The sequence below is a fragment of the Ostrea edulis genome, chromosome 10 (assembly GCF_947568905.1).
Source record: "Ostrea edulis chromosome 10, xbOstEdul1.1, whole genome shotgun sequence".
Classification (NCBI taxonomy): Eukaryota; Metazoa; Mollusca; class Bivalvia; order Ostreida; family Ostreidae; genus Ostrea; species Ostrea edulis.
The window spans coordinates 18,574,801-18,594,217 of record NC_079173.1 but is presented as its reverse complement, the minus strand read 5'-3'; the positions used below and the strand labels follow the sequence as shown (position 1 = coordinate 18,594,217).

Here is a 19,417-nt window from a genome sequence, read left to right as displayed (position 1 = left end):
CTATTTTGTATTGCTGATAGGAGTTATGAGTCTGGTTGTTGTTTGTTATCTTCCCTTTTTCATGCATGTGTAAAGTTTCTAATATTTAAAGTAATTCTGCATTGATGAAGCAGTTTGAGAAGTTCTTGGATCAATTCTAACTTGAGTGGTAAAAATGTAAAATCATTAAAATTGTTCCTACCTTTTAAAACTTGACAGATGAGTGCACTAAGTTATGTTGCCCCCACAGAAGCTGGAACGGAATAGGGTGTGTCCGTTACAGAATACCTATTGAAATATAATTACTGTAAATAGCATTCAAGTACCTGTATTTTTGATTAAATCTTTTAAATACATAATTAATAATAATGCAAAATAATTTAATTCTTATTGTATCCTTGTCAAATTCCAATTAAGGAACGCAAGTTATTTTTGTATATCCTGGTTTGGTATTGGGATACACCCCCTTGATTAAAGATGGCGACCTTCGGCTTCACAGATAAACGCTTCAAGTCGCTGTTGCTAAGTGAATCATTGCGCGGCTTAGTTGACTTGTATTTTTCCGAGTTTATGTACATTTTGATAAACGCTTCACGGATTATAAAGCGTAAACTGACCCAAACCAGGTTATACTCGTATAACTTGCCCCAAAATTAAAGTCATTCCTTAAGGTAGTGATTGCAAGGCATCACGTGGTTTATTCATTTAGTATTTAAAAAGAGACTATTTTCGTTTCCGATTCCGGAATACGTCAAGCGCTTAAGCATCAGTAATAATGACAGATGATGGAAACAGACTTGTCAGCTATAACCAGACACAGGGTAAAGTGAAAAGATGTTTAGAAATATACAAATGAAATACAATACAAATGAAAAATCCCTTATGTTTTCATTATCTTTTTTTAAAAAAAATAGTCATTAGGCCCTAAGTCTCCATGATACATGTACCCCCCTGTTAATTTTCAGTCTTGCAGCACGTAAATTTAATTCACAAACCACTAAGCCTATTACAATCATAATATATAATGCTATGAATTTCATAACATGTATATTGTGTTAGTGCACATCAATCTAAAATGCTGCTATGTAACGTGGATGTTAAGAGAAATCAAAAAGTGTGTATTCTGAAAAGCACTGTTAATATCTTTTTCTCAATTAGTTCAGTTATTTCTTATAATATAAAAAGTAAGAAAGTTTTGTTGTTTGATAATCGCTTGGTTTGAAAGGAGAGGAAAAAAAAATAAAGACTTGCAGGTATCGACGTCACAATGCACAGTTTACATCGGATGGGTTACATTTCTCACGTTTTAACATACATTTACAGAGCATGAATATACAAGTAATTTCAAACAGAAAGTAATAAAAACATCTCCAAAGCAACAGTAATGTAGAATAAATTCAATAATAAACATCAAAACATTTTCATAGTTTTAATATGAGTTGAAATAAATGCATGTAAGATGCATATCTATTGTAATTATCACCTGCAGCATTTATGTAAGGAGGGGGGTGGAGTAACTATAGTGATCATAGCACCATAGTAAACCTGAAAACCAATATTGATACTTTCATGAAAAATTCCTCTAACATATGTTAAGACATATTTAAAAACAAAAAAAAATAATTGGTCATTTATTCCTCAGGGGGTGAAAATACATCTGCTTTGGTGAATAATTGCCTTCTAAAAATTGCGAAATTGCTCATAAGCAGCCCTGCGTCTACTTCATATGAAAATAAATGGACATATTGATACAAATTATATATTATTTAAGGCTTTATCTTCAATTTGATATAAAATTTGTATCCCTTGCCCCATTTGTATCTGTTTTAAACATCACCTGAAATACCTGTACCATTTATTACGGAAAGTCAACAAGAGGGGTTACTATGACAACCGTAGCATCACAATTTCTGTGAAAACCATATATGATACTTTCATAATGAGTTACAGATACTGTAAACTACAAAATATGTAAAAATCAAAAAAATTCATAATTCATTAATTTTCAATGACCCATGCAATCACTACCTTAAATAACCAATAGTTCCTCTAGATATAGAATAATTTCTTGAAAGTTGGAAGATAATCATCAAGTTCATTGTGAACTATTTCATTCAACTTTTATTTACAGACATTATTGCATCTGAAATATTCAAATGAAAAGATATTTGTTGGAAAATAGTTCATGTATTAGCATTTCAGCGAATACCGCTCTTAGATGATATGTACTAAATGAATGTAAATCAACAGAGTTTGCACTGACTTGTAACCAAACATGGCCAGTTGTGCATGTGAAATATATTGAAGATAAGCGTTGTCAGCTATAAACCCAGCAGATGAACAGGTGAATGCAATGTCTACAAGCTTCAATAAGGAAGCACACTTTTGTGTAAGGCCTATTTGGCATGTCATTGTAGTAGATCGATTGATTGGATATTGTTTAACGTCCCTCTCGAGAATATTCCACTCATATCACGGATCCATTGTAGTAGTGTTGCATACTAGCTTTATAGAACTAGTTGGAAGGTCATGTATCTAACACTACTACATCATTCTACTGTACAAAACACATGCATGCTTCACAGGGGCTTGCTGCTGGGTTGTTGGTTTTTTTTTTAAAAAGTAAACAATACTATATTTTGCTACATTATATTTTTAAACAGTAACAAGTCCCTGTGAATGACTAAAGAAATTTAGCTTCAGATGACAAGTCCTTTCAATTTGAATTCAATTGTGATGTAAATAGACCCCCCAAAAAATCTGTGTGGCAGGGAAAATGCCCAATATCCATGACTTTTAAGACCTAAAACCCTATTTTATTATTTATTCACAAAGGGGAATACAGATATTTCCGGAATGGATGGTGTGTGTAAAACCTCCAGTGAACATAACAATATTCCTTTCTACGGCAATATCAGCTGACATGTTTCAATCTCTGTTCGATAGGCTGGCAGCAGACCACAGAACCCCAACAATCTGCATACTGTATGTTCCAGTAAGTTGAGTAACACTAGGCAATTTAATCACTTTTTACTGAAAATATTGGGGACTGTAGGCCTAGCTGTGCCTAATGACTTGGTCTTAAATCATCTTATACATAACTAAGTAAAAGTATTCTTACTGTGGCTGTTTAGTAAAAAACTTTGCTTGCACGTGTGGGATGTTTTCGTCAGACATCCTTGAAAAATTTACCTTCTATGTAAAAAGAGCGCAATTAAGTGCAGTAACTCATGCTGACAACATGATAGGATAGTTGGTAAAATGGGTAGTAAAAACCGAGCCGGGCCGGGACAGATCACCTTCGTAATCCGAATTTTTTAGTTTTCTTCGTTTATATGTCATCGTTTCTTTTGAAACTTACGGAATATATTCTCAATGATACATTTAGTCTTCGCCACAAATTTTAACACATAATATTACCTATAGGTAAGGAATTCAATGATTGTATGACATCTGGTTGGTAAAATGGGTAGCGTCTAGCGAGACCAAAACACACTTTATTGCATATTTTCTGTATAATATGCATCTGCTGCTGAAAACCTAGCATTTTTTTTCAATTCACATAGAGTTGAATTTGATACTTAATGCATTATTTGACCATTTAAATGCCTTTTATCTTGATTATCGGCGATTTTTCCAAACCCTGGCCAAAAGGAAACCGAATGCGGTCGACCCGGGCCGGCGTTATATATTTCGATTTAATTGCTAATGCTTTGATTAATTAACCAATAATAATGGTCCTAAAAAAATATCACCGACTGATAAATTATGCCTAATTTATGAATATTTAAACTGAAGATAGAGTTTAAAGAGGATTATATGGAGAGCAATAAAAACATTTTAACCATAATAATTATGATCTGTATAATAATGACTTTAAATATTGTATTTTTAGTGCTAGTATTCATTTCTTCCATTAATAAAAGATATATAATTTAAAAACATCTTAAAACGTCAAGATATGAAGTGTGCATATTCATAATATAAAATGATGGTATTATATATCTAATTTTTAAATGAAACAATTAACAACACAGTATATGTACACAAACTGATGATATTATTTTCAAAATGGCACTCAAGTAAGTCTGCATATGGTTGTTAAATTTTAAGTTAAATTTGAGGATCATGAACATTGCAATTTTGGTAGGTCTTCTTGCTCTATAAGAAAAACTAAATGCATAGTGATGTAGATACATCACTGTGCATTTAGTTTTTCTTACATATATGTGGTGGTAGAGAAGAAGATTGTTGAAAATTATTTAATTTTGTGGCAGTTTTTGCCCTGTCTTTAAGGCTCAAGGGATGTAGGAGTTCTGAAATTTACCATTTATGTCCCCTTTGTCCCAAAGATGCTTCATACCGAATTTGAAAGGAATTGGATTGATCATACTTATCAAGAAGATAAAAAGGTTCAATTGTTAACGCACGATGACAGACGACTAGCAATTGCAATGTCACCCGAGACCTAAAAATCGTAGAAACGACTTTCTAAATCGTATAAACGACTTTCTAAATCGTAGACGCGTCTTTTTACATCGTTTCTACCATTTAATAAATCGTAGAAACAATTATTCTTATTTTTTCTGCTAGATTAAATTGGCACGAATACGCCGCCGTAAGTAACTTAATGATAGTTAGGTTAAAATTTAAATTAAAAAGATGGTTCTTATGAAGATACCTCCAAGTGGTAAGAACCGCGCAGTGTCTCGTTTCATGAGATCATGCACGTGATAGCTAACATCCTCATTTTATTCGGAATTTTAATATCTGGCCCGGGTTACCGTATCCGGTTTCGGCATAATAATATTTATCTAAATCATGTGTAGTTTCATTGTTGTGTTACATACTTCAATCGTAATCGTAGAAAAGTGTGTCAATCTAATTAAAACCAGACCTTCTCTAACCCTTCTCCAGTGTACCGGTTAGAGAAGGTCTGATTTTTACCAACCTGAAATAAACAAACGTTGATATTTTCCCAGTGAAGCAAAATTATGCCGTAATTTTTGTAGTGAAGATCCAATGTACCATCCAGATTATGATTAAGAAGTTTTACACCAAACGAAAATAAAATAACGAAGAAAACTTAAAAATTCGAATTACGAAGGTGATCTGACCCGGCCCGGCCCTGCCCGGTTTTTATTACCCATTTTACCAACTATCCATGATAAGATTTTTAACACCCTTTAAAATCAGAGAAAAATTCTGACTTCATTCCCATATTATTGTCATACATGTCAAGAAAAAGGCATCATCATCTTATTTGCTCCGCGGAGCGAATTAGCATGTATTTTACGTTCCGTAAATGTGAATGGGTGAGTTTTGCTTTTATAAACGGAATAAATAGCACGAAATAAAAAAGTCAATAGTTAACACGTATAATCAAACATGTCAAACAAATTCGCTCCGCGGAGCGAATAACATGATTATGTCAAGAAAAACAAGGACTTCGTTTTTACTTGAATAAATACTTTCCGTAAAAAAAATGTTTCCTTCAATTGCTCAGTTTGTTCAGACTCATATAAAAGCCTTGCAGTAATTTAGCTGTACGCCCGCACTACCTAGCATCCACGTCCATTTGCATGACCAAAAGTTGAAGAATTGAATTAGGAATTTAAATTGTAAAAGAGAGATGACGTCATAGGATTTTGCAAAGTCAATGATTTAATGATAGAAACATAAATTTTGTTGGAATCTTTTTCAATAGTTATTGTAAAAAATCTTGTTAGCCATAAAATATTTCAAAAGTCTTAGTTATATTTGAATAGTCAATGATATGTTTCAAAATATTGAATCCAAGGACAATAACTCTGTTTTCATTCAATTATTTATCAAGTCCATAATGCGATATATTTCCTTTATTATTGACAAACATTTTACCAAGGTGATAAGGAATCATTATCTGTGTCTTTTCATGAAATTACATAAAATTTTAATCCCGAGTGATTTTAAATAGCTCAGCTGTATGGTGCCAGAGATTTCAGTTTTTGATGGGGGTATACATAATCTGGAAGCTATAGATTTGAAATTATTAAGGAAAGGTATGGATTTTTTCCCATGAATAACTATAACAGATGTAACTCTACTAATATAAACATAAAAAATGATATGTAAACCATGCTATAAGGAAAATGCGTCCACATTTGTTTGTTTTTTTTTTAACATTTTAGGGAATAACGCTAATTCAATAATTTTGCACATATTATTCTAAAACTTGATGAACATATTGAAAATGACATGTGTTTTAGTTATTGACATGTTTCCCGATAAATAAATGCAATTCAAAAAATATTTGTTGTTTTTATATTAAAATAACAACACATAACTGTTTCCAATGAATTTCATAAAAATTTACATCGGGGTATATGACTTTAGTGGTGTATGTGATGAAAATTAATATGGAAACCCTTAACTGTTTTGCCTTTTTTAATTACTCTGAATGTTAATTTATTGATTCCACACAAAAAAATGCTACCTAAACCCCAAAAATCCAGGACTAAGGACCCACCTTCAGATATTATGTAAGTCAGTCAAATATTTATGGAAAATAGAAACATTATTCCATCGTTTGCAACAATTATTTATTTAAAATATGTTAAATGAAAGGCTAAGATAACGAGCAGTGATCAATCTCTTAACTCCTACAGGCAATACAAAACAGAAAGCTGGGCAAACACTGTCCCCTGGATATACCAGAGGTGGGATCAGGTGTCTAGGAAGAGTAACCATCCCCTGATGACCTGACACACTCGCCGTGAGTCCTATATCTTGATCAGGTGAACGTAGTCATTCGTAGTTAAAATCAGTGTTCCTAACAATCAGTATAAAACAAGTCAGACAACAGTTGGCCCAATGATAGGTTGTATTGGCAAGCTTATAACGACCATAGAAATTGCGAAATGTTGACTTTAAACGAGACTGTTGAAATCCTTGCACCATCAACTTCTTTGTCAGTAGCCTGCCTCGATTTAATAATTGATCATACGCAAAACAAGCTCTTGCATTTCGAATCAGTTGAGATATATAAACACCATATGCAGATGATAATGGAATATTGCTACATAAATTTGAAAAGCTGACGATGGAGAAGCTGAAATCATCCCGTTCGTCATCAAGTTGAATAGTTAGTTTTCCGTTGATATCTACTTTCAATAAAATATCTAAGTCTGAAGCAAAAGTGGACGATTATTTCGAGTTCAGAGGGATATATTGAATCGACATATGAATAAAAATTATTTATTGCTAATTTCTATATTGGAAGATAATTCATCGATATTGGCATTTCGACAGTTTTTATGCCCACATGCAGTTTTTGGCCTGTCCGTCTGTCTGTCGGTAGCAGAACACGTAATACTTTGTCGTATCTTTTACACGATAAAAAGTAAAGATTTCATATTTGGTATGTGCAATTATTAGGACAAGATCTTTCCATTGACACTAACATATTTGACCTTGTGACCATAACATTGACCTTTGACCTACTTTTAGAAAATTTGGATAGTTAGTAATTGATTTCAAATCATAAGAGAATCTGCTTCTATATTTACATACTTACTTACTTAGTCCTCTTCGTGTTGGTTTGCAGATAAGGCTTCCACTAGAGACCTCCAGTATGCTCTGTCTTGAGAACAAGTCTTTATTTGTCCCCAAGTCCATCCTTGTTCCTTCATCTCTCTTTCTGCTGTTCTCCTACATGCCTCTTTTGGGCGACCTCTTTTTCTCTTCCCTGCTGGTGTCCATCTTAGAGCAACATGTGGGATCGATGTGGGATCCATTCTCAAAACATGGCCTAGCCAGCGCCACCTCCTCTTCTTAATTTCCTCTGATACTGCTGTTGTTTTAGTTTTGTTGTAAATTTCTCTGTTTGATATTCTATTCGGCCAAAAAAACTTTTAGAATTCTTCTTAAACATCTCCTCTGGAAAACAGCAAGTTTATTGCAGATGGTTTTTGTGACTTTCCAGGATTCTGAACCATATACAAGAACTGAAATTACATTGCTATTGAAGATCTTGATTTTCGTGTTAAGTTTGATTTTTGAGGAGTTCCAGATTTTCTTTAAACTTGCAAAGGCTCCTCTGGCTTTGGATAGACGGTGGTCAACATCGATTTCTGAGTTTCCATCTTTTGTAATTTTACTTCCCAAATAAATAAAGTCATTTACATCCTCCACTGTGTGGTTGTTGATCAAAATAGGATCTTCTCTTTCGGTGTTTATTCTTATTACTTTGGTTTTAGAAGTATTTATGTAAAGACCAAGTTGTTTTCCTGTTTCTTCCAGTATGTTCGTTTTAGCTTGTATATCAATTAGGCGCTGAGAAAGAAGGACACTATCGTCAGCAAAGTCAAGGTCTTCCAAACGTTCCGTGAATGTCCATTGCAGGCCCCTGTTTGTGTCTTTTGTAATTTCCTTCATAAGCCAGTCCACACACATGGAGAAGAGAAGCGGTGACAGAAGACAGCCTTGTTTAACTCCTGTTCTAATTTCTAGTTCAGGTGAAAGTTCAGTACCACAAATTACTTTTGCTCTAAAATCTGAATATAAAACTTTGATGATGCTAATAATTTTAGATGGGATTCCATAATGAGACAAAATTTTCCATAATGGATTTCTATCTACATATATGTATGCTATCGAATGCTTTCTGGAAGTCAATAAAATTGACATAAAGCGTGTTGGTCCACTCATTGCTTTGCTCAATTATCTGCCTTAGAGAAAATATCTGGTCACTACAAGATCTCCTTTTTCTAAAACCAGTTTGATTTTTTCGTAAACAGGTATCTACTTCCCTGGTTATTATATTGAAAACAATTCTACTAAGGACTTTTCTGGTAACAGAAAGGAGCATAATTCCTCTCCAGTTATTACAATCAGATAAGTCGCCTTTCTTTGGTAGTTTGGTTATAAGCCCCATCTTCCAATCATCAGGTGTTTCTTCTGTAATCCAAATATTTTCTAGTATACGAGTAAGTGTAGATGGTAAGATATTTGCTTCACATTTTAATAACTCAGCTTGAATTCCATCTTGCCCTGGTGCTTTACCATTTTTTAGAGCTTTTATAGCATCCTGAACTTCTTGAATAGAAGGTGATTCGATGTTAATATCTAGAAATTCTGTGGCAGGTTGAATAATGGCCGCAACTGCGGGACTGCCTCTGTTTAACACATTCTCAAAATGATCTTTCCATCTTTTCAGTTTCTCTTCATCTCCTGCAATTATTTGTCCAAGTTCATTCTTCACTACTGTTTCACAGTTGCTAAACCTTCCAGTAAGCATTTTTGTGATTCTATATAGCTTTCCAAGGTCTTGACTTGCAGCTGTCATTTCAGCTTCATCTGCTAAATTTTCTATGTAAGCTTGTTTGTCTTTCTTTGTGCTTTTCTTTACCTCCTTATCTAAAGATCTATATCTGTTTTCTAGTTGGTCTTTAATTCTTTCTGAATTTGTTTGAATCAGCCTTTTCTTAACATCCTTCCGTTCATCTATAACTTTCCAGGTGTTCTTAGAAATCCATTCTTCTGATTTCTTTCTTTTGGGTCCCAAGATCTTATCTCCCACTTCATAGACTGTTTTATTAAAGTCATGTATGCTCATTTCTTGTTCATCGTTAAGCACACTAAATTTGTTCCTCAGCTCCATTTGGAAGTTTCTTAGGATAGATGGTTCTTTTAATTTATCAACATCAAGTCTTAACTTTCTTTCTGTTTTCTTTCTTACTTTTCGGAGTTTGAGTTTTATCTTCGCAATAACTAGAGAATGGTCACTGCCAATGTCTGCTCCTCGTTTGACTCTCACATCTTACAAAGAGCCTCTCCATCTTCTATTGATGATAATGTGGTCGATCTGATTGTTGGTATGATCATCTGGAGATGTCCATGTTTGTTTATGTATATCTATATGCTTGAATATAATCCCTCCAATGACAAGACTGTTTTCTTCACACAGTTCGACAAGTATCTCTTCATTATTGTTTCTCTCTCTTATTCCATGCATTCCCATTGTTGCCTCCTTTCCAATGTTTTCATTACCAACTTTAGCATTAAGGTCGCCAATAACAACTAAAATATCGTGTCTTGGTGTTGTTTCAATGAGTTCTTGCAATTTCTCATAAAATATGTTTTTGTCTTCCTCTGCTACTTCTGTTGGTGCATAGCATGCTATAACTGATGATTTAGCATATGTGGAATAGAACCTAGCTGTCAGAAGTCTTTCATTAATTGATTTCCATTCTATTAGACTTTTCCTGATGTCATTGGTATATATTTACATAATGTGCATTTATTGTGAAAAGACCTTTCCAAAGATACCAGGTTTGTTGACCTTGATATTACCCATTGATCTAGTTTTTGTAAATTTAAAATATACAACGTCTTCCACTTTCATTTTGTATAATCCGGGGTCGTTAGTGTTTTAAAAAAACATATTGTTTAGTTAAACAAGAATAAGGAAAGTTTGATGATCATATCCCACAAAGTAACGATTTCATTTCAAAAAGAAATATTGATACATGAATGTCTGGGCCTTCATACATATTCAAATGAAATATGTTGCTGGATATTTCATAAACTAAAGATGTATGTCAAGTTGAAAATAATATGATTTGCAAAACTGAAGAAAAATAAGCATCAGAAAATTTTACATCTATTTTTTATTTTACATTTCATTCATTGATTTTGGTATTATAGTAGATTTTTATTAATGCAAAATGCTTGAGTATGAATAAATCAATTTCAATACATATATTTCTGCCTTTCAACTTTTCAATAATACAGTTCAGATTTGACATCTCTGCACTTTAATTGCCAAATATAAATTTAAAAAAAAGTAAACACTTTTAATTTCTGAGCAATAGGAAAATGAAAACAAAATTTTAAAACTTGGGATATATTTATAAGAGCTGTTTTTTTTGTTTTGTTTGTTTGTTTAAACTTTAGAAATAACGTTTTTGCAAACATAGAACAAGTGCTGAAACAGTTATTTTGCTGGGGGCACCCGTAATAAAGGCATCAGTACTCGATTATGATTAAATATTTTTACATGATATTTTGTTTAATTCATAGCAATGAGGAGGTAATTTTTCTGTCTGTTCAAAACTGGATTGTCTTTCTCAGTTATCTAAATTTTGTGTATCAAAAAGAGGTAAAAGTGCTGTAAGTTTGGATTAGTAGTTGATACCAATATGCCTTAAATAAGTGGCGCTGTATCAAAGGAAAATGCATGGATATTTCAAAATGGAGATAACACCCACAGGTGATCCAGACTGTTTTGTCTGTTTTTATCTCTGACAACCACTTTAAAGACTAATGGGACGCTGATATTTCAAATATTCTTTTGGTCTATCTGCATTTGGTGCACAAGTAATAATTCCTAGTCTATTTGCATCTGTAAATTGCATTGATTCATAAGCGTTATTTATATTTACACACTGATAATGACTATAGATATATAAGACTTTGGCGGATATGATCGTTCGACAGGGGATGCTTACTCCTTCTTGGAACCTGATTCCACCTCTGCTGTGTCCAGTAACCCGTGTTTCTACTCTTAATTTTGTATTCTTTGTAGGAGTTATGAGATTAATCACCGTTCGTTATCCTAACCTTTTCATCTTACCGTTTTTTATACGAGAAAGTGACTGAAATATACGATTTAACCATGGTGTAATGATTATAGAATTCAACATTGTAATGAATCTTCAAATTGATTGATATCTAAAACACCTAATATGGTACTCCCGTGTATTCTACCACTAATCATTATTAGTACTAGAAAGGAGAACATAAGATAAAGACACTTGGTTTTGCTTAAATTCTATGGAATGGAATATCGAAGCAAGTTTTCAAGGAGATGTAAGATTTCTGACTCATCGGGAAAACATAATTAAAATGATTATAGTATTTCACTCTAATTTATTCAATACAACTTTGATTGGGAGTTTGTTGTGGGTTTCCCTTATCCAATCAGTAGCTATTACCTTTGCATTGCCCTTGTTACAAATATACCAAAATCTGTCCAAAAATAATTAAAATCAATCAGGCATTAAATTCTGTTTCTCCGGTATCAACTGCGTGAAAACAAACAACACCTGTTGTAAATACATGTATAAAATTCCATACTGCTGAAAATTAGAGATGTAAAATTTTAAGCGATATATCCCTGTGAGCTCGAAATAAGGACACCACAGAGTCGTCCACTTCTGCTTCATATTTAGATATTTTATTAAAAGTAGACATTAACGGCAAACTAACAACTCAACTGTATGACAAACGGGATTATTTCAGCTTCTCCATCGTCAACTTCCCACATTTATGTAGCAATATTACATTATCACCTGCATATGGTGTTTATATATCTCAACTGATTCGATATACAAGAGCTTGTTCTGGGTATAGTCAGTTTTTAAATCGAGATAAGCTACTGACAAACAAGTTGATGGTACAGGTATTTCAACAGTCTCGATTGAAGTCAGCATGTCGCAAATTCTATGGTCGTTATAACAATCTAGTTCGTCAATACAACCTCGCATTGGGTCAAATGCTGTCTGACGTGTTTCATACCGATTGTTAAGCCGTTTTTGGCACACTGATTTTGACTGCGGATAACTCCGTTTACCTGATCAGGATATGGGGTTCACGGCGGGTGTGACCGGTCAACAGGGGATGCTTACTCCTCCTAGACACCTGATCTCATCTCTGGTGTGTCCAGGGGTCCGTGTTTGCCCAACTATCTATTTTGTATTGCTTGTAGGAGTTATGAGATTGATCACTGTTCGTTATCTTCACCTTGCATGTAGAAAAACACATGTGGTATGAAAGGTATTCCCCCAACGTGATTATATAACATGTGTGGAACTTTATATGATAAATGATGGTTTATTGTATTTTTTGATAAAAGGAATAAGGTAGTTTATCTTGTATCTGTATATTCTTCAAATACATTTATATGTAAAACTTATACGGTAACAATTTTGATGCACCAGATGCGCATTTCTACAAATAATGTCTCTCCAGTGATACTCAAGCTGAAATAACAATAAACTTGTAAGAGCTAAAAAGAAAACTAGAGTGCTAAAAATTGCAGTCAAATTCGTTCAAGGATAAGAACTACGCATGAGGGTTTGAAATGTATTTCTAAATTTTACTCCAGCAATTAAATATACAGCCATGTTTTCAAGCTAGCCACGATGTACTTAGCTACTGGGATGTAGAGACCCTCGGGGATTAACAGTCCACTGGCAGAGGTTTCGACCCAGGGGTCGAAATGTAAAACTAATACGGTACCAATTTTGATCACCAGATGTGCATTTCGACAAATAATGTCTCTTCAGTGATGCTCAAATTTTAAATGTATGGTAATATTTCGCATTGTGATATATATATATATATATATATATATATATATATATACCGCCCATCTCTTTGATAATGTGAATTTTACGAGGATGTTAGAAGATAACCGACTTGTCACATATTTTAAAAGCTTCTCATTTTACATTTATTGAGCCATACATTCAATACAATGGTAGGTTGACATAGATGCATGTGTATATAAAATTTAATACGCTTTACCCGTAAAACAGCAAAACTAACTTAACGAAAATTGATTCAATCACATATTGGTGGCTTCATAAATTATTTTTCAGGAATATAATTCTATACATGTATTTTGTACAAATGTTTTAAGAAAACATGTATAACACAAATATTAAAGTAGGGAAAGGATTAAAGACTTGCATTAGCAAGCTCTTTATAAAATGAGAGAGAGAGAGAGAGAGAGAGAGAGAGAGAGAGAGAGAGAGAGAGATTTAACACATACTGACTAAAAAAACACGGTCACAGGTATGTGAATATCTGTTACATAATAATTCCTGTCTGCTTCAACGCCCATCATCAATCGGCGCACGCTTTACCCGTAAAACAGCAACTAACTTAACGAAAACTGATTATCCCTGTCAGTATCTATCACAAAACACAAGTATTGAAGTGGGAAAAGGATTAAAGACTTGCATTAGCAAACTCTTTATAAAATGAGAGAGAGAGAGAGAGAGAGAGAGAGAGAGAGAGAGAGAGAGAGAGAGAGAGAGAGAGAGAGAGAACTATTTAACATTACTGACTGCAAAAAACGGTTACAGGTATGTGTATACATGTATTTGTTACATAACACTTCTCGTCTGTTTCAATATGGAGAGGGGGCACTCGGTCTCCTGATTCACTATGATCCATAGTCATAATGAACCTCTCCTATTTGAAGATCTAAACCCACTGAATGGTTAACACTTTTATGCACTTCCTTTCAAATAAACATAAAATGTGCCTCGATCAATTTCTTATGATTTATCTTTACTCATTTTATTGTCTGACCATGTGTACATTTTATATTAATTTTAAATCAGAAATTAATTCCTGAAAAATCATTCATATTTAAAGTAAACAACCCCCCCCCATTTTTTTGTTAGATGAAAGTCCTCAATTATATTTGAAAATTTTTAATTCTTTTTTATTTTTTTAACAGATTTTACAGACGTCGTGCATATTGGAGATCTGGTAATAGCTTGGGAAAAACAATCGGAAAGTTCTTCTATCCTGCGTTGTGACTATGATAAGAAATCATTCCATCACAACAATACCCTTTGATATTAATTTGAATGTGTGATAAATTTTAATGCATTTTTCATAAGTGATATTAATAAATATAAACAAGTAAACATAGTTTAATGTTCAGTTTTTATATTGTACATACCATATAATCAATGTTAAATCCAAAAGGTCTACTGGCCCAGTCACCTGAGTTTGACACATGTTGGTAGGAATTTGTGATCGGGGCAGGAGAAAGACCAACAACATCCATTTTTAAAAATTTCGTCCCTTTCCCCTCCTAAAAATTGTCATTTCCCCTCAATTTTGCTTCATTTTTCCCAATAATAAAATTATGCAAGTAAAAAGTATTTGAAAAAAAAAATTAAACATTTGATGTGTAATATATACATAAGACTTAACAAAGAGTTATGGGAATGATAATTTGGATAGAATAGTTGAAAATTTTAGAAGGTTAAAGAAAATTAGATGTGTAAAATAAAAATAATATAATGTTTGATATGATTTTGAAACTTATTTGGGACAAAATTGATTTCTCCCAATTTAAATGGAATGTCGATAATTTTTCCCAATTGGAAAGCCACAGGACCCTTGTAAAGAATGTAGAAAAATCACTGAATAATGAGTCAGTGCTATACTTGTTAGGGTAGTAATGCACTGGCAATTCAAATGTGCATTGATATCTTACCCGAATATTTTTATTTTGTTACAATTTTGGTTTTCGATAAGAATTTTAGGTCACATAGGTAATCTCTGGTGACCTGTCTTCTGAGTAAATTTAGGTAACAATTGAACATTTTGAACTGATAACTATCCTTTCAATATTTTTTTTTCAAATTTGGTATGAACCATTTTTGGGGCAAAAACTGTACATCATAAAGGAAAACTAAGTGCATAGTGATGTACAGCAGGGATACCTTTACGAAAATTGTAAATTTCATAATCCCTAGGGTACAAGTTCTGTCACAGGGCAAGGTCAAACTTGGTACAAATGTATGTACATGTAGTGTTTATGTGTATTACTAAAACATTTAAAAAGGAACTCTTCTTTAATGCTATCAGTACTAACTTGAAACACAGTGGATATTTAGGAGTTTGTCATTAGGACGGTGACAAAATGGTCAGTGATGACATTTATTAACAATTAAACAATTTAGATTTTCTTCTTACACATGTAACTACAAGTTGTAAATTGTGGGGCTTCTGCACCCCCAGAGCCTTAAGGGCAGGGTAAAAACTGTCATTCTTTGACTAGTATTCGGAAATCCACCCATCTAAAGAAAAACGTATGCATAGTCAGGTAGAGGAGGAAGGCCTTTACTAAAAATGTAGATGTAATAATCCATGGGGTTAGGTTTCTGACTCTGGGGTAAGACCAAACTTGGTATACATAGTGCATATGTTTTAAGGTAATTCCACCCCTCTAGAATTATAGGTTCAATCTTATATTTGATTAATGATTATCTTAGTAAAAAATAGAAATGATAAGATAAGTATGTTGCAGCATTGATAAAAAGATTTATCAATTAGCACGCATATACCTGCTATTATGTCAGAAAATTACAATTTTCCTCAAATACATTTCATTATCACAAAAACTTGTTAAAACGATATAATGGTATTCATAACAATTTCATGAAACTGTTTCTTTAAAAAAAATATACAAGATGTTTGTGAAAATTAAAGGAAATATATGCATAAAAAAATGATAAATAATTTAATGAAAAAAGAGTTATTACCCTTGGATTCTGTATTTTGAAACTCATACGTGACTTGAAATATCTTATGGTTAACAAGATTTTTTACAATAACTATTGAAAAAGACTTTAACAAAATTTAGGTTTCCTTCGTCACAGGAGAGTGGAACTACGTTAAACAAGTATAAAATATCTTTTTTAAAGGTTGATATTAACTTCAAACTAAATTAATATGTGGTAGTCCTTAACCAAAATTGTAAATTTCATGATTTCCTGGACAAGGGTTTAGTTTCCAGGATGAGGCCAAAATTATAGTAGCAATTATTGTCTTAATTGTGATATGGTAAATAACTAAATGCATGCTTATTAGAAGCAGAAAAGGATATACCAAAAGTGGTGATTTACACAACCCCAGGGTTATGACTGTAGACAGGTCCAAAGTAGTCATATTATTTAATGTTGTATATATAACCTCTCCTTATTAGTGAAATATTCTCGAGAGGGACGTTAAACAATACACAATCAATCATCTGGACTGTATAGGCACTTTCGGGGCATTTAAGTTTTATGAACACATCTTGTTTTATTCTGTTTTGTATGTTAGGATTTAATTTAGGTATGCAGAACAGGAATTTTTCTCAAGATTTCATAATCCTTGGGGCTAGTGATACTTTTAACTAATTCTCATGTACCCAATAAAGCATGTGGGCCTTTCATTTCATGAAATGCATTAAATTTTGATTGATATGTCTTTTGTAATTTTTCATGAAATGGATGAAAATCCTATATGTTTTATAAATATTTGACCAGGAACCATACTTGAAAATGATTTGTATGACATGCCAGTTTTTGCTACAACGTAACAATTATATAATAAATAAATTTCATGTTAAAATTAACTTTTAAATTGTCTTTTATGTACTGTTTTGAAAGTAATTATTTTGTATAACATTATTCGTGTACAGTGCAAATGGTGGTTATATAAATGAATGCGAATAACATGATCAAAGTTAATTAATATTGCTATGGATAATTTGTTGGACTCTTTAAAGATTATCAATTAGTCTAAATTGCTGGTTGAATAGATAAAGAGATTTATCAGAGCCAAATACTTTACAACTTTTTGTGCAAATTGAATGGAAATGCATTGTCAGGTAGAATTTTAGTGAGAGCAAACTTGAATAATTAAATCGTATTCCAAGATAGGTTGTCCCCCAAAACAGTAGCCACACAAAGGTTATAAATGTTTGAAAATTGACCGGCATTTCATCTGTGCTGGAAATCAATCGCATGCAGTTTTTGCATAATTGTAGTTTAAATGCCGTCTCTCTAAAGTCTTCAGCTGGTTTGGAAAATACTGTCCACCTTCTGGTGGAATTGTATATTATATGAATATACAATGTCTGCCCAAGGCATACTGCGCATATAAAATATATTGTCTACCTTACGATGGAATTGTATAAAATTATATACAATGTCTGCCTAAGGACTACTACGGATATCTGAAAACTTTGGCAGACATCATAAATTGTATATCTTTCATTCTTGATATATTATCGTTAATTGATTTGAAAATTACAAATAGGGTGATAGCTAAACAAAATGATCGAATGCACGATGAAAAATGTTGAAGTTTATACATGGAATATATATGTCTGCCTAAGTATGATTTTATGGATGTGCGCCTGCCTAATGTTGAAAGCAGATATATATATATATATATATATATATATATATATATATATATATATATATATTGAAAAGCATGAAAATATAGTTTGAACAACAACAATGAATATTCTGTTCTCCTACCGTGTAGGCCGCGGGCACGACCAATCGTAACAGAAGCATATAATCAGATGGTGCTTCCTCTAGTACTCCAACGTCTAAAGCCTAGTATAGATATGGCAATAAAAATCAATGCCAGTGGCAGATCTGTAGGGGTTAAAAGGATCGCAACCCCATTTTGTTCGAATGAAAAAGGTCATTATTTCCCATTTTGGGGTTGTCGATCTCCTTCCTTTGGCTTAAAAGGTACACACGTGGGGAGCAATTACCCTCTCCCTTCCCCTTTCAAAATGTTCTGGATCCACCGATGAATGATATAAATATGGCAGCAAAACATTGATGCTTACAAATTTTAATGTCGTTTTTCATTTCAAAAGGGCAGTGTAACTTCACAAAGAATGCCCATTTTAAGATATGAATAACAAATTGATATATTACTTCATTGAGCGTTGCAGATGTTAATCAAAGGTGAAGCTGTCTGACGTGTTTCATACCGATTGTTAAGCCGTTTTTGGCACACTGATTTTGACTGCGGATAACTCCGTTTACCTGATCAGGTTATAGGGCTCACGGCGGGTGTGACCGGTCAACAGGGGATGCTTACTCCTCCTAGGCACCTGATCTCACCTCTGGTGTGTCCAGGGGTCCGTGTTTGCCCAACTATCTATTTTGTATTGCTTGTAGGAGTTATGAGATTGATCACTGTTCGTTATCTTCACCTTGCATGTACATATGAATAGATTAAACTCCATAACATGTATCGTTTTGTTTAAAAGAACACTAAAACAGTTTTCGAGAAACGATTTAGAACATGTTTATATTTTCTTCTTTATTGTTGACCACAGGAGCGGTGGATATATTTGTGGTTGTGTTAGAAGGTGCGCATCAGAAGTGAAAGATAATTTTATATTCTTTCGGCAGAATAATCCCTTAACGATAACCTGCTTAAAAGTTCGAAATAAAAATTGTTTTAGGAATATATGAATATAAGTAATGATTACTATAATCAATGTGTTTCTTTTTATTCATTATCAAACAACTCCCATCTCTGGTATATCTAGGGGTCCGTGTTTGCGCACTTTCTATTTTGTATTCCTGATAAGAGTTATGAAATTCATCACTGTTCATTATCATCATATTTCAGTTGTATTAATCATCAGAGTCAGTTGTTAATATTGATTGTTTAACCTTGATATCAGTGAAGTTGTTTAACTGGTGTATTCATAATTTGCAGGGAAGATGTAGATAAAAGCCTCCATTTCACTTGCCAAAATAAAATGAATGTCGGATATTGAAATCACAAAACTTTCAGGATTTGTTTATATCTAGTGGCTGATAAAGGATTTTTGATGGATAAT

General features: G+C 33.0%; 1 protein-coding gene and 1 pseudogene across 2 annotated transcripts in view; both read right to left on the bottom strand.

Moving 5' to 3' along the window:
- LOC130046495 (ribosome biogenesis protein wdr12-like) overlaps positions 1-3,156 on the bottom strand; it is a 17,129-nt pseudogene extending 13,973 nt beyond the window's left edge.
- Positions 1-19,417, bottom strand: part of LOC125682897 (leucine-rich repeat-containing protein 15-like) — a 334,249-nt gene that overhangs the window by 176,222 nt on the left and 138,610 nt on the right. The window lies entirely within an intron of this gene.